Here is a 14,221-nt window from a genome sequence, read left to right on the forward strand (position 1 = left end):
CCCGTTCAACAACGACTGTTCTTCAAAAGAAAAAAAATGCTTCAAAATAGTTCACGTTCAAAATAATAAATGAAATCTCACCGGCTGGCCTGGAAACGTTCTTGCCAGTTGACACTAGGCTGGCGAGCCATGCATCATGGGAGCGCGCCGCTCTGATCAGGCGCCGCGCTCATACATCACCAGGGCAACGGAGCTTTGATGATGTATGGCGTAAGAAGATGTCCCCGGCCAACAGGAAGAGGTCTCAGAAACCCTGTCCCAGATAATGTATTATTGAAAAACATTATGTGATTTATTTTCCCTAAGTGGCATCAAAAATGAAAGCTGAAAAAAATAAATTGGAAAAATGAAGGTTCCGCGAGTACTCTAGTGAGTTTAGAAATGTTGGCAAAAAGAATGTAGTTTTGTAGGTAGAAAAGTTTTGTTGAAACTCCATCACTTGAAGAGTGTCTTGTTCGCGCGTTGTTGGCGCGTTTCTCCTAAGCAGCTGACGCAGAGGTGACGTTCTGGAGCGTGAAGGAGAGGACTGTTTCGGGCAGGTCCCTAAAGCTATTTGCTTGCACTGATGGGCGTGACAGGCAGGATGTTACTGCCTCGCATGATTGGTTAGTCTAAGGCATGTATTTCTTATTTTCATAAAGCGCTGCGTTTATTAGTTACTTGGTTATTTGGCAGTGATTGAGGAATACAGCAAAGTGGGAACGGAAAATGGACGGCATTGAAAAAAAAAATGCTTTGTTAAAAAGCAACCACAGACATGGTGGCCCGCTGACCCCACCAGGAACAGATTCCTAATGGGTAGCAAATTGCGACTTACCTCTTTAATATTCACGAGGCAGGCCAATTTGGGACCTGCTAGTGTAAAATAGTAGGTTTCACCCCCAAATAGGCAGGCTGTGGGTTATTATGTATTTATTCCCGGAGCGCCGGGATCTGCGTGCGCTCGCTTTGCCGGACGGCGCCACACAACATGGCCGCCTTCCGGTTCCGGTATGTGGGCTTCCGGGTCCTGCGCCCTCGGTCAACAACTAGAACGATGCCACATATCTCCCCCCTTTATACAATCAACAACAGAATAAAGGAAACGATCTCTTACTTAATGTCCATATCATAGTCCTTAAACCTCTTGGGAGTCCTCACGATTCTTCCAGTTCTCGTCTTCACTACTCCTTCTACCTTCTCGTCTCTTTGCGTGTCCTTTATGGCGATCCTTCCTCGGGCTTCTGTTCCTGCACCTTCTCCAACGTTTTTCTTCTCACCTTCTCCTTTCCTGTTCGCACTGCCACCTTCCACGCTCTCTCTGTCGCTCCCGCCGTACATGGTCTCCTTTTCCTCCACTTGCGGTGTCCTTCCGTCTACTTGCTCTTGTCCCCTTTCACTACATTCCACCTCCCTTCTCTCTGCGTCTCCTTCTATGTCTTCGCCTGCTCCCGTCGTCCACTTCAGTATCTTGCTGCATTTGGCCATTCTGTCCTGTGACCAAACTTTGCCGTCACTAAGTAGTGCTGACAGGGCAAAAGGTTCAATGACCTGTAGAGGCGGTGTGAATTTGCTCTCTCCTTTCCTCTTCAGGGTCGCTATCTTCACTCTCACCCAGTCACCTTTCTCAAGTGCCACTCCTTGGGCATTTCGTCTCTTGTTGAACTGTTCAGTATATGTCTCTTGCACCTTCTCCAGATTCCTCCTTACTATTGCTGGTGACCATTTGCTTTGCAGCACCATTTGCCTCCACGCGATATTGTCCTTGGTGAAGGGCTCTCTTCCCCTTAACACCTTAAAGGGGCTGTAGCCTGTGCTTCCAGGCGTTATGCGGTAGGCCCATAGCATCTTGGGCAACTCCTTCTCCCAATCGAGTCCATCATTTATTGCAGCCTGGATTGTCCCCATGATTACTCGATTGAACCTTTCCACCTGGCCGTTTCCCGCCGGGTGGTAGATGGGGGTGTGCTTTACTTCAATCCCGTTTCTGGACACATAGGCCTCCCATTTGGCCGAGACGAATTGGGGCCCATTGTCGCACGTTATGATCTTAGGGATTCCTTCCTTTATGAACACTGCATTCAAGAACGCGATCACTGCATCCGGGTCTACTGTGTCCTTCACCTCCACCTCCGGCCACTTGGAGTACCTATCTATCAACACAATAGCGTACTTCTGGTTCCCTTCAATGTCCAGGATTGGCCCTATTATGTCGATGGACACCATTTCCCAGGGTCCTCCTGGCATGGGAAATTTCTCCAATTGTGGTCTCAGCATTACTTGGGATTTGTCCGCTTTGGAGCAGGAGTCACATTGTCTCACATACCTTTCTACTTGTGCGTCGATCGCAGGCCACCAGTATGCCTGTCGGGCCAGGGCCTTGGTTTTCGTGATCCCCTGGTGTCCCTCATGCAACAACGCCATCAAGTGTTCAATTAAGCCTCGGGGGGGGGGGCTACCTTGTCTCCTCTGAATAGGAAAAGGGGGTCCTCCCCCAGAGACAGCTCTTCTCTCACCTCCCAGTATCTTCTCAATTCCTCTTTCAGATGCCTCTTCTCAAGCCACCCATGAGTAACGTATCCTTTGATAGCCTCCAAGTCCTCGTCCAGCCTGTAGACCTCTGCCCACTCTTGCGCACTAATCACTTGCTCCATGTCATGCACTGTCGCCACCACGTAGCCTTCCCATCCAGGTTTCTCCTGTTCCTCTGCTCCTTCCATGGCTGCTGCCCTGCTCAGGAAGCCTGCCACCTTGTTCTGATGCCCCGGTATATACTCCACCTCATACACAAAATCTAATAGTCTTAATGTCATTTTGGCTATTCTCGGGGTGGCGTGCGCATGTCCACTAGACGTTAAAACCTTTATCAGGGGTTTATGGTCTGTGTGGACCACGAACTTGGCCCCCCACAGGTATTGTCTAAAGCGTTCCATCGCCCATACCACGGCCAGCATCTCTTTTTCAATGACGCCAAACTTCTCTTCGTTTGGCGCCAAGGATCTGGACGCGAAGCTGACTGTTGATAGATCTCCTTTGTCGGACCTTTGCATTAATACTGCCCCCAGGCCTCGGTCACTGGCATCAGTGGTGAGTATGGAATCTGCCTTTGGGTCAAAACCTTCGAGTGGTATGGCTTCTCCCATTTCCCTTTTCAATGTCTCGAATTCCTCCTGTTCTTCTTCGGTCCATTTGAACCCGTTTCTCTCCTTCAGCAATTGGCGTAGGGAGTGCGTTTTTCTGACGAAGTTGGGGATGAACTTGCTATAGAAATCAGCCATCCCCAGGAATGCTCGGACGTCTTCCTTTTTTGCTGGGGTAGGTGCGCCCTTTATCGCCTCCATGTTGGCTCTCTAAGGCTCAATCCCTTTCTCACTTATTTCGTGACCCAAATAGGTGACGGAGGGGACCCCGAGCTTGCACTTTGACCATTCCGCCGGGAGTCCGTTCTCTTGTAATGTGCGTAGCACGACATGGAGTTTTTCATTGTGTTCTTGCTTGGTTTTTCCCACTACGAGGATATCATCTTGGAAGAATTGAACTCCCTCCACTTTTTGAAAGAGTCTGTGCATCAAGTTTTGGAATACCGCTGCTGCGGATGCCAGTCCAAACGGCATTCTCACGAATTTATAACATCCGAATGGTGTTATAAAGGATGTAAGATGGCTGCTGGACGGATGGAGTTTCACTTGATGATAAACTGATGACAGGTCCACCGTCGGGAACCACTTCAACCCTTTTGTCATAGCCAACATCTCGTTGATGCGTGGGAGCGGGAATTTGTCTAATAATTTTTTTTTGCTAAGTTCTCTGAGGTCTACGCATAGCCTCACCTTCCCGTTGGGCTTCTGGGCTACCACTAGGGGCGACAACCACTCAGCGCTCTCTATGGCGTGTATCACCCCACTTTTCTCCAATCTGTCCAGTTCGTCTTGCACTGCCTCTCTGCAACGGAATGGTATGTTCCGGACTTTGTGGATGACGGGTTTCGCTCCTTCCTTCAACCGTATCATGTGCTTAAACTTGACCAGCTCACCGATCTGCCCACTGAACACCTTCGGGTATTCTCTCCGCCAAGCTTCCTCTCCTTGTTCTTTCTCCATGTCCATGAGCAACGCCTTTTCTATGCCTCCTGCATTTAATAGGATGCCCAGGGCACCTTGATCCTTCCAGCTGAGTACCGATGGTCCTTTTTCTGCTACGTATAGTTTGCAGTTGGCTTGTCTCCCCTTGAATTCGAATAGTAACGGGCAATACCCTAGCATGGGTATTCTCTGACCAGTGTAGGTGACAGGTCTCACGTCCATGGGGTGCAGTTCTGCCTTCACTTTAGTCATGAACTTCTCTTCCCATACTTGTTTCTGGACGATCGTGATGGGGGCTACCGAGTCTGCTATCATTTCAATCGGTACCCCACACATGTGCATGTCGAGTCTTGGCTTATCCGACTCTTTGCCTCCCATTTCTAGGACTTGGACATCGATGTAGAGGAGTTCATCCGGATCTTCTTCCTCCTCTTGCGTTTCTTCCTGTTCCTGGTTTCCTTGGTCTATGTATTTGACGGTGGGTCTTTTGGATTTTCTACGACACACTTTCTCATAATGCCCAAATATGCCGCAGAACGCACACTTCGCCCGGAACGCTGGGCACACCTTGTCGTTGCCCAGATGATTCGTGCTTCCACATCTGTAGCAGCTGGGCCTTCCTCCTCTGCTTGTCTTCGGGTTTTCTCCTCCTGTTTGTTGGCCTCTCCTGGTGTCCGGATCTCTCGTTGGTTCGCGATGTCTGGGTTTGTCTCCCTTGTTGTGTACCATGACTCTGCATACTGTTTGTGTGCCTCCGCCGTCCTTCCTGGCTGCCTGCGCACACCGTTTGGACATCTCTGCCTTCTTCACCATGGCCCATACCTCTTTCAAGGCAGCGTCTCCGTTTACCCACAGTTTTTCCTGCACGTGAGTGCTCGTGGTATGCATTATGATTTGATCACGTACTAATTCGTCGTGTAGGGTACCAAATTTACACGTGAGGGCTAACTGCTGCAGAGCCGCCACATATTTATCCACCGTCTCACCACTCTTTTGTTTTCTGTGGAAGAAGTTGTGTCTGTCGATGGCCACACATACCACAGGTCTGTAGTGTGAATCTAGGTCTTCTATGGCATGCCGGAACTCATCTGTGTCGGTCGTGTCCCTGGTGCCTTTGACTATGGTGTCGTATACTCTCAATCCCTCTGGGCCTAAATTGTGCAATAGTATATTCTTTCTCCTTGGGCTCGTGTAGGTGGCCTCGCTTTCGTCCTCCAAGGCTTCCAAGTAATTAAGGAAGTATCTCTTCCAGTCTTCCCACGGCATCGTGGGTTCCCCCCTCTTCGGAAAGGAACGGTACCATGTGGGTGAGGGAAGTGGATGGTGTCGCCATCCTGCCGTCGCCCCTTGGGATTGCATGGGCGGGAACCACGTGGTTGGGCGGGCTGCCTGGAGCCTGTCTGGTCTCGCTGTCTTCTTCGTTGTTCTCCTTGTCGCTAGCCCCACCTGTGGCTCCTTCTAAGGTATTGTCTAAGCGTGGTCTACCGCTGTCAGCTCTGCTGGGTGCCTCACCTCTCTCCTGCCGATTCGCCAGCGTGCCTGGCTGCAGGGATATTGCTCTCTGGGTGTCGCTACCTTCTTTGGCTGCGTTCGTGGTGGGAAGTCACTTAGCATCAGCCCATGTGTTAATGGCCCCTTCCCCGTGCTTGTTCCCCTCGGCCGCCTCTTACGTGGGCGGAGTCTTCGTTCTCCAACGCTGACAGGAGAGTGTGTGTGTGGGGTGTCGTACTGGCAACACGTTGGCAGGCGCACTGTCCGACGTCCTCTGCCGCGCTCCGGGACGACGCCTGAGTATTGTGCTGGGGTGCACGGTGGATTCGGGACTTCCCCAGTGCTGGTGTGGAGATATTCAGTTTTTTTTTTCTTCTTGCGGGACCAGCATGGTTGTTACTGGCCTCAATCCTGCCTCGTCGCCATTGTAAAATAGTAGGTTTCACCCCCAAATGAAGCACAGAGGCAGGCTGTGGGTTATTATGTATATATTCCCGGAGCGCCGGGATCTGCGTGCGCTCGCTTTGCCGGTCGGCGCCACACAACATGGCCGCCTTCCGGTTCCGGTATGTGGGCTTCCGGTTCCTGCGCCCTCGGCCAACAACTAGAACGATGCCACAGCTAGGAATTGCTATTTGGGGAAAAAAATAATACATATGGGGCTGTATTAGACATTATCACTGTTTTCGCCCCATTATGGTGTATGTGCTGCCCCCAGGGCAGCCACAAATTCGCACTGCCCTGGGGCCAGCGCAGTTCATATGAAAGCACAGTGCAGCAGCTCCATGTTTTCACAGTGCAGGTAGCACCTGCCTGCAGTTTCAAAGGGGTGTCTTTGGCTGCGCCCCCGTCTGTAATATGGCATGGGCACAGAGTCAAAGGAATTCCCTCATTTGCCCGGGGCACGCCCCTATGCAAATGAGTGAAACACTCTGTTGATAGCCCTGGCACTTTAATTGCGCCACCACTATCGGTATTATAGTAGGGGACACTCAAGTATGTGCATCCCCTTCTATAATACCAAAGTGGCCGGGGGGTGCGCAAAGCACCATCTGTAATACAGCCCTAGAAATACCAATTCCCCAATTGCCACGGTCAGATTGCAAAGGCGGGCAGTTGGGCATTGGGCGATAGGCCAATGCCTCGAGGTCACTTGGGGGCTGGTTTTTGGGCCTCTATAAGCCAGACCCAGAGACTTAATTTCTTCACCAGTCTCTGCCAGGCCACTGTAATGTGACGCCATTACATTGGTCACTCACCTGCCATACTATAAACTGAGGCCGGGGTCCAAGTGTTGCTATGGCCTTTGGGGCATTCTCACTTTGGCGCCCTGAGGCTATAGTCAGCTGGGGAGGGGGTGAGTAAAGAAGTGGCATCTCTATGGGCCAGGTGTTGTCACCTAGGCCCCAGTGTCTTGTAGGCCTTGTTGGGGAGGGGAGAGTGGGGTTGCATAAAATTTTATGTGGCGTTCTAGTTAGAGCTACCGATGTATCAGCTCAACATCCTATGATTCTGAGCAAATCACTTAATCGCCATACCTAAAATAGGAATGAATTGTGTAACGTAAGTGATGCTCATGTACATTGCTCCAAAACCTTAGGGCCGAGCTCACACTATATAAAACTACAAAAAATTAACATAAAATAACCGGCCAGATTCCAATGAGACTAACAGATGGTGATAAATGAAAGGGACGATCTGTGAATGTGGGATGCTTTTTTGGGAGTGCCCGGGCCTAATTGTGATCCCAATCCGATGCTGCTAATTGCCATTCGGAAATAATTGCAATTAGGAAATCGGTATTCCTAATGTTCGAATAACTGACCCATAATCGACCTGTTTGCGAATGCAAAACAGTATTTTGGTTTGTATCATTCCCAAATTAAAATTCGGTAGCATGTTACAGAATAGCAATTTGGAATTGAGAATACACACCTGTTTGGTATTTGGAAGAGGCGTGTTTAGGTCGTCCCTTCCAAATAACAAATCTGAATGTAATGTATTAATGTTTTATGACCGAATTCCAGTTGCAAATATTAATATTTTACCAACACCTGGAAGGAGGTGACATCCCATTCGCAAAGAGGAAGGGGTTCCATGGAACTTCCTTCCCCTTTGAGAGTGTTAAAATAAATATTTTTTAAGAGCCGTCAGAGGTCCAACAGACCATTCATTTGCTGCTCTTAAAAAATAACACTTCTCTCATTTTTTTCTTTGAAACGCACCCCGTTCTCCTTAAAGGAAAACAGGCTGTATTTAAAAAAAAAAAAAAAGATTGCTTTATTGCAAAGCAGTCATAGACATGGTGGTCTGCTGAACCCAGCAGGCCACTATCCCTGTGATTGCCATCATTCCTAACGGATCTCAAACTGTACCTTACCTCATTAATGTTCATGAGTTAGGTCAATTTGCGACCCACATGGAACCGCTATTTGATATTGGTACGTTTTCTTACATTAGTAAATACCAAATCCCACTTTTTGTATATATGTCCCTAAATGATCTTCCTCTTAGATGGCCACTGAGTGATCCGTTAGGCAGATGTTAAATGATGGGCTCTAAGTGGGTGTATCAGGGGTTGCCAGTTTCTGCAGATATGTTGCGCTTTATCAAAGTATGCTTTCTACATGGTACATAGGATCACAAATGTAATCCTTGCATCCAGGGAATCATGCTATTTTGTGTTGATATTAAGGAGATGTGTTTAGTGCTTTAGTACTTTTGATATTATAACCTCACAGCACTATTGGAATTCAGGTACTTTCATGGTCTGGTCTTGAGATTTCTGTCACAGATCAAAGTCTGATCTCTGATTATTTAAGTTGTGGCATCAGCATTGTGTGTGTATAGTTGATCTGTGACTTGAGTATATATGTGTTCTGATAGTTAGTGCTGTTTGGTGTGTGTATCTAAAGGTTTTTACAATTTTGGCTACATGTCATTTGGGAGGATTGGTATGTGTATTGCCTGGCTATAAGTGTGCAGTGGTGGCAATTGGAAGTATGAAGCCTTGTTAGGAGCCACAGTTGCCCTTTAAACAAGACTGGATGTGTGGTGTTGGATAGGTGGTTGATTATTGCACAGACACCACTGCCATGGAATTTATTTGTATCGTAGATTAAGCTCTCTTGTTATCTAGTAATGTTAAAAAAAAAACCTGAAGCTGTACCTATTTGGTTAGCCAGTTTTTAAATCAATAGTTACGACTCTAACATGATAAATGTTGCTGTCACTCAATGTATTATGTGTTCTCATGAAGTGTTATATTGTTTTATGAAGAGTGTGGTGCTGTTGTGAGCTCCAACTATATGATACCTCTGAACTGTGTTCTGACTAACGATGATGTTTTGCAGGTAGTGGGTGTATGTTTATTATGGTTTGTACTGTTGCAAACTCCATGATATGCAACTGTATGGAACATCTTGGTGGCGTCAAGGAAGACTGCTGCCACTTGACAGTCCAGCTGCACCTGTTGTATTAGTACAAATAGAGTTCTGAGATTGTGTGAGGTGGATCTTCCCTTGACAAACCCCCTACTAATGAGTATGGATCAATAGGGGAATTAAAGGTTGCTATCAATTTTGCTAGAATCTTATTTGTGTAAATTAAGGAGAAGGGCCTGTTAGAGTAAATCCCCTTTAACCCCTTCCATGCTCATGACCAGCTGAGCTCGTCATGAGTTGCGCCGCTCGCATCCTCATGACGAGCTCAGCTCGTCATGTAACACGGTTTTTTTTTTAAAACGCCGCACAGCGCGAAAAAAAGCCGCCGCACGCATGCGGTTAAGGTGCTTGCTGGGTTTGGGTAGTGTCATCATGAGATCTTCCTTCATTGAAAAGGGTAATTCTCCTTGTGTGAAGGCCTCTTCGTAGACTGCCTGTAGTCTGGGGCTAGGAGGGGGGTGTATTCTTTATAAAATTGGGACGATAGCCTATCGGGCTCCAGGGCTTTGCCACTCTGGAGGGACTGAATTGTTGCAGTAATTTTCCCCACTGTTATGGGTCGGTCTACGTATTGCCTAAATGTATTTGGTTTCAATGGCACTACACCCTCCAGGCAGGGTGAGCCGTGAGGTCACTGATGCGGCCCCATGTTGACGAATAACAGCTGCTAGAGTTCGACCAGGCCTTTCTCTCTCTATGTATATCTGGGCTGTCGCCTGTCTGCCTAGATAATTAAGATCAGCTTGGACAGTCTGTTGCGGGGCTGCATTTTTTTTTTTAAATTATATTTTATTGCAGAGTTATAAACAGTAGGAAAAAGTAAACAGCCAGTGCACTTGTGGCCCCCCCCAGCCAATAACAGTTCACAGTTGTACACAGCCTTTTAGCCCGCATCCCGGAGGCCGGGCGGCATATCAGATCGCTCTAGAGGAGCACAGCACAGTGTACGTCCCATTGGAACCCTGGCATAAGGTCATCCTACGCATCTGCTTTTACCCCCCCACCCACAACAACACCATTCCCGTCAGCCATCCCCGCAATATCAACACAATAGCCCCCATCGGGACCTGTTCTAGGCTATTCGGCCTTCGTGACAGGTCTGTTGCGGGGCTGCATGTGGGTCGTCAGTGCCCTCCAATTTTCACAGTTTAATCTCTTATATATTTAGTCACTGCCTGATAACCTTCAGTTCCCCCGCTTTTTTCACTATGCAGGCCCCCCGTATAACCGCCTTGTAGGCTTCCGATAGGGTAGCAGCACTGCCCATTGAGTTTTCATTGAGTTCAAACAATTGCACCGCTTCTTCCCTGAAAACTGAATCCTGCAACACTCCTCCCAAAAGTCGCCAAGAGAATGCTCCGCGCTGCAATCTAGGAGGCTTTATCTCCAACTGAACTAGAGCGTGATCTGATAGTGTTTTAGCTTTAAGCTCAATAGCGATGGTCCAAGCAGCAAAATTGTTCGGCACCAACCAATAGTTTAACGAAGACCGTGTGTTGTGGAATTGAGGAGTAACATATGCCCTCGTGGGCGTCCATGTGTCTAGCACACCAGACGTCCACCAATTGCCCTTCATCCATTATATTCTGAAGCTGTTGGGCTCCTCTGTGGTGTGGTCTCCTATTGGCCCCAGACCTGTCTACCTGTGCATCTAGTATTGCATTGAAGTCGCCACCCTATATGATTGCAACAAGACCCATCATTTGTATCGGGAGTCATAGGTCATGGAGGAACGAGGGATAATCTGTGGTGGGACCATGAGTGCAAATCAGCTTGATTGGCTGGGTGTAATGGTGTACGTGCACTATAATGTATGTCCACGCTGGGTCTATCTGTGTTCTGCGCAGGCGAATTGGCGAGTTGCACCAGATTAAGATTGCTATTCCACCGGGCATACGTTGAACACGAGGATACAAACTTATGTTGCATCCATATAGCTCAACATTTGTTGTCTGTCCTTGTTGGCAGGAGTGTCTCCTGTAAGAAGCACACATCTGTTGTGTGCCTGATGACATTAGCCAATACGTGCTTAAATTTCCTAGAGTCATTGAGACACCAGGTATTCCATGACAGAAATGTAACCATCTTCATTGTGTTTTAGTTATGGGTTTGTGGTCTATATGTGCAGGTGTTAGAGCTTAGTGTGTTAGGTGGGTACTTCCAAGTCCAGCTGTTGTGTGGGCATGTCCAGTCGGTGCCATCAACGTGCTGTGCAATGCCAGCAAAGCCCCTTTGTTTCCCATCCTGATGTCCTCTCCCTACCCATTCTGGCTTCCCCAACAGGCTAGAGACCCAATGTAACCCACCCCCCACCTATTACTTTTAAAGCACCATTCTAAAGCATTACCAGCACTCGCAGAGATCACCCCAGCTTGACAGACTAGGGGACATTCACTCCAAACAACAAAAACATGCAATTCCACATTATCAACAGTACGATCAACATTAAGGGGACTTACCAATATGTAGTGGAGATGCCGGGGCCCAGCTAACGCCCAACTCTCCAGAGGAGTTGGTGGTCAGGCAGAAGCTGGCCAATGACCAAGAGTGTGGCTTATATTAGGCCACTGGCTAACAGGTAAGCCTCTATCACCATCTGTGTTGCATTGTTACTTCCTGGGTATTGTTACAGGCATCTTTATTCTGTTTCCAGAGGAGCAAACTGTTACTGTTAGTCCTTTTTGTTCATCATATCGGCATTTTCTTGATGGGGGCTGACCCAGGCTTCGAGGAGCGATCCAGCTGCTGGCAGAGGAACTGAGTGGCTTGGCTGTGATTAGATAACAGGTACGGCTTGCCATCCAACAGTATGCACAATTTTGCTGGATAGAGTAGATTATATTTTATTCTGGCTTTTTTGCAATGAGCCAGGCAGGGGGGAAATCTCTGCAGGCTTTTTGCCCTGCCATTGTGAAATCAGGGAATATAGACACTTTATTGACCTCATACTGCACCTCCTGCTGTTCTGTCACCAGCCTGATGACCAGATCGCTATCTTTAAAGTTGAATAGGTGTGCAATAATTGGGCGGGCCAGCAGTGCCCCACCAAGAACAGTGGAATGAATGTTGATTCTCCAAAGAGATATTTTAGCATTTTTTCCACATAGTCTTCCATTCTCTCATAGTATATTGATTCCGCAACACCTAGAATCCGCAGATTGTTCAGACATGAGTGTCCTTCCACGTCTTAATTTTTCACCTAAATGACCACCAGGACCTTTTCCATCTGTAACAATTTCTCCCTTTGAATATTTGCAGCATCTTCCGACACCGGTTGCTCCAGCTGTCCAAGAGGATCTCCATGAGTGTCTACTCTCTCTTTCATATGATCTGGGTGTTCTGTACAGATGTGATTAGAGAGTCGATTTTTTCAAGGCTATGTTTCATTTTAGTAATTGTTTGAGATCTGGTTATGGGTCTGCATTGGGTAGTTGTTGTTCATCGCAACACTGGGTTTTGAAATGCAGCTTGGCTTATCGTCCGTCCTGCTTTTCTATGTTTTCACATCAAAGCGTTCCCAGGAGAGAGCGCTAGTGTATAGTGTAGTGGGTCCCCAGCCTCCAGGATCGAAGCCGATTCACAGGTGTAAATGTGGCTCAACCACTACAGTGGCGTGAGGGAGCCCTGTCATGTGGCTCTCCAGCAGTCTGTGTGGACGTGCACTCAGGGGAGTGATGACCTCCGCGCGATTTGGCAAGGATGTCGATCCTGCCACACCCCAAAGTGTATCGCTGTTACTCCTGGGGACCAGATTGGAAGGAATCAGGCAAGCTGTGTAGCTTAAGTGTCATTCTGGGACTGGGGTCCCTGTTACACAATAAATTGTAGTGGTATGTAATCTAGCTGCGCTCAATGGGTCAGCCAGCACCAGGCTAGTTATTTCACTCAGCTCGACCTCCAAGGGCTCTAGGGCTGCTGGTGTGCTGAAGGTGCCTGGCCAAAGCCACACGCTTACCTAAATCCTCGAACTGTTTTCTCAGAGGCTATGAGACAAGCAGACTACAGATCCGGAGGCAGGACCCCCCCTCCCTCTGAGACAGCAGCCCCTCTTGCCAGGGCAGATGCCTGGCCTTCTGCATCCTGCTCTGCAACAATGGCCCCCATATGTTGGAAGACTTTGGCATCAGGGCCAAGCGCGGGTCGGATGCATCACTTCTCTCCTCACCAGCGTCTTGCCCCGGCGTTTTGCCCAGAGGAGCACACTGTCCGATACCCCAGTCAAGGCCTATCTTCGTCCGCCCCCCTCTCGCACTCACCACCAGCTTCTGCGCCCCGAGGGCAGCCTGACTTCTCGCAAATGCCACTCAAGTCAGAGCCTGCCAAAAGCATTAAACAGTGCATTTCTGATGCAGTGGACAAGAAGTTAAGTCACTAACAGGCTGGGTTCCGCAAGCCAGAGGGTTTGTTGATCAGATCTTTACCCTACGCAACATCATAGAACAGTGCATGGAGTGGTGGAGACAACTATAAATCAATTTAATTGATTTTGAGAAAGTCTTTTGACATTATTCACCATGATAGCCTATGGTGTATACTGAGAGTCTATGGCATATCTCAAAAGAGAATTCTCCTCATCAATAGCTTCTGTGATAGTTTTACCCGCAAGGTGGGGGATAGTGAGTCTAGCTTCAAAGTCAAGACTTGAGTGAAACAGGTATGGGAATGTCAGTGTTGATCTTCAACCGAGTCATCAACTGGGTAATGCGACTCAATTCCAAGGCATCTTAGCACGTACAAAAGCTATGGCCAATCCAGGGAGTCAAACACCTTGGTGGCGTCATGGTAGACTGCTGCCGCTTGGCAGTCCGACTGCACATGTATTAGTGCAAATAGAATTCTGAGATTGTATGAGGTTAAGACTGAAGACCATGTCTGAAGCATCAGATGGACCTTATTCTCTATACTCCAAACTGGAGTGCCTTGACTATCTGGACAACTTAGCTTTACTCTCTCACACACACCAGCATATGCAGGAAAAGAAAATGCAGGGAATTGCTTAATATCTAAACACAGCAAGTAGGCCTGAAGATTAAGACAAAGAAAACAGATGTCATGCCATTCAATATCCCAAACCCTTCACCAATCAAGGTGGATAGAGAGGACCTACCCATGACTGAAGAGTTCACCTACCCAGGCAGTACTATCAGACATGATGGAGGGGCAGGCAGTGACATCAAGTGCAGAATGAACAAGGCAAGGAATGCCTTCAGGATGCTGAACAATGCG

At 48.1% G+C, this 14,221-nt stretch overlaps 1 long non-coding RNA gene across 1 annotated transcript in view; it reads left to right on the forward strand.

The window, feature by feature from the left end:
* The first annotated feature begins 528 nt into the window (after positions 1-528).
* The window catches only part of LOC144824496 (uncharacterized), a 34,404-nt gene continuing 20,711 nt past the window's right edge, over positions 529-14,221 (forward strand). Inside the window, exon 1 of the long non-coding RNA XR_013608983.1 lies at positions 529-605. This is a non-coding gene — a long non-coding RNA (uncharacterized LOC144824496). The remainder of the gene's footprint in view (positions 606-14,221) is intronic.

Source organism: Lissotriton helveticus, chromosome 3_1 (assembly GCF_964261635.1).
Source record: "Lissotriton helveticus chromosome 3_1, aLisHel1.1, whole genome shotgun sequence".
Classification (NCBI taxonomy): Eukaryota; Metazoa; Chordata; class Amphibia; order Caudata; family Salamandridae; genus Lissotriton; species Lissotriton helveticus.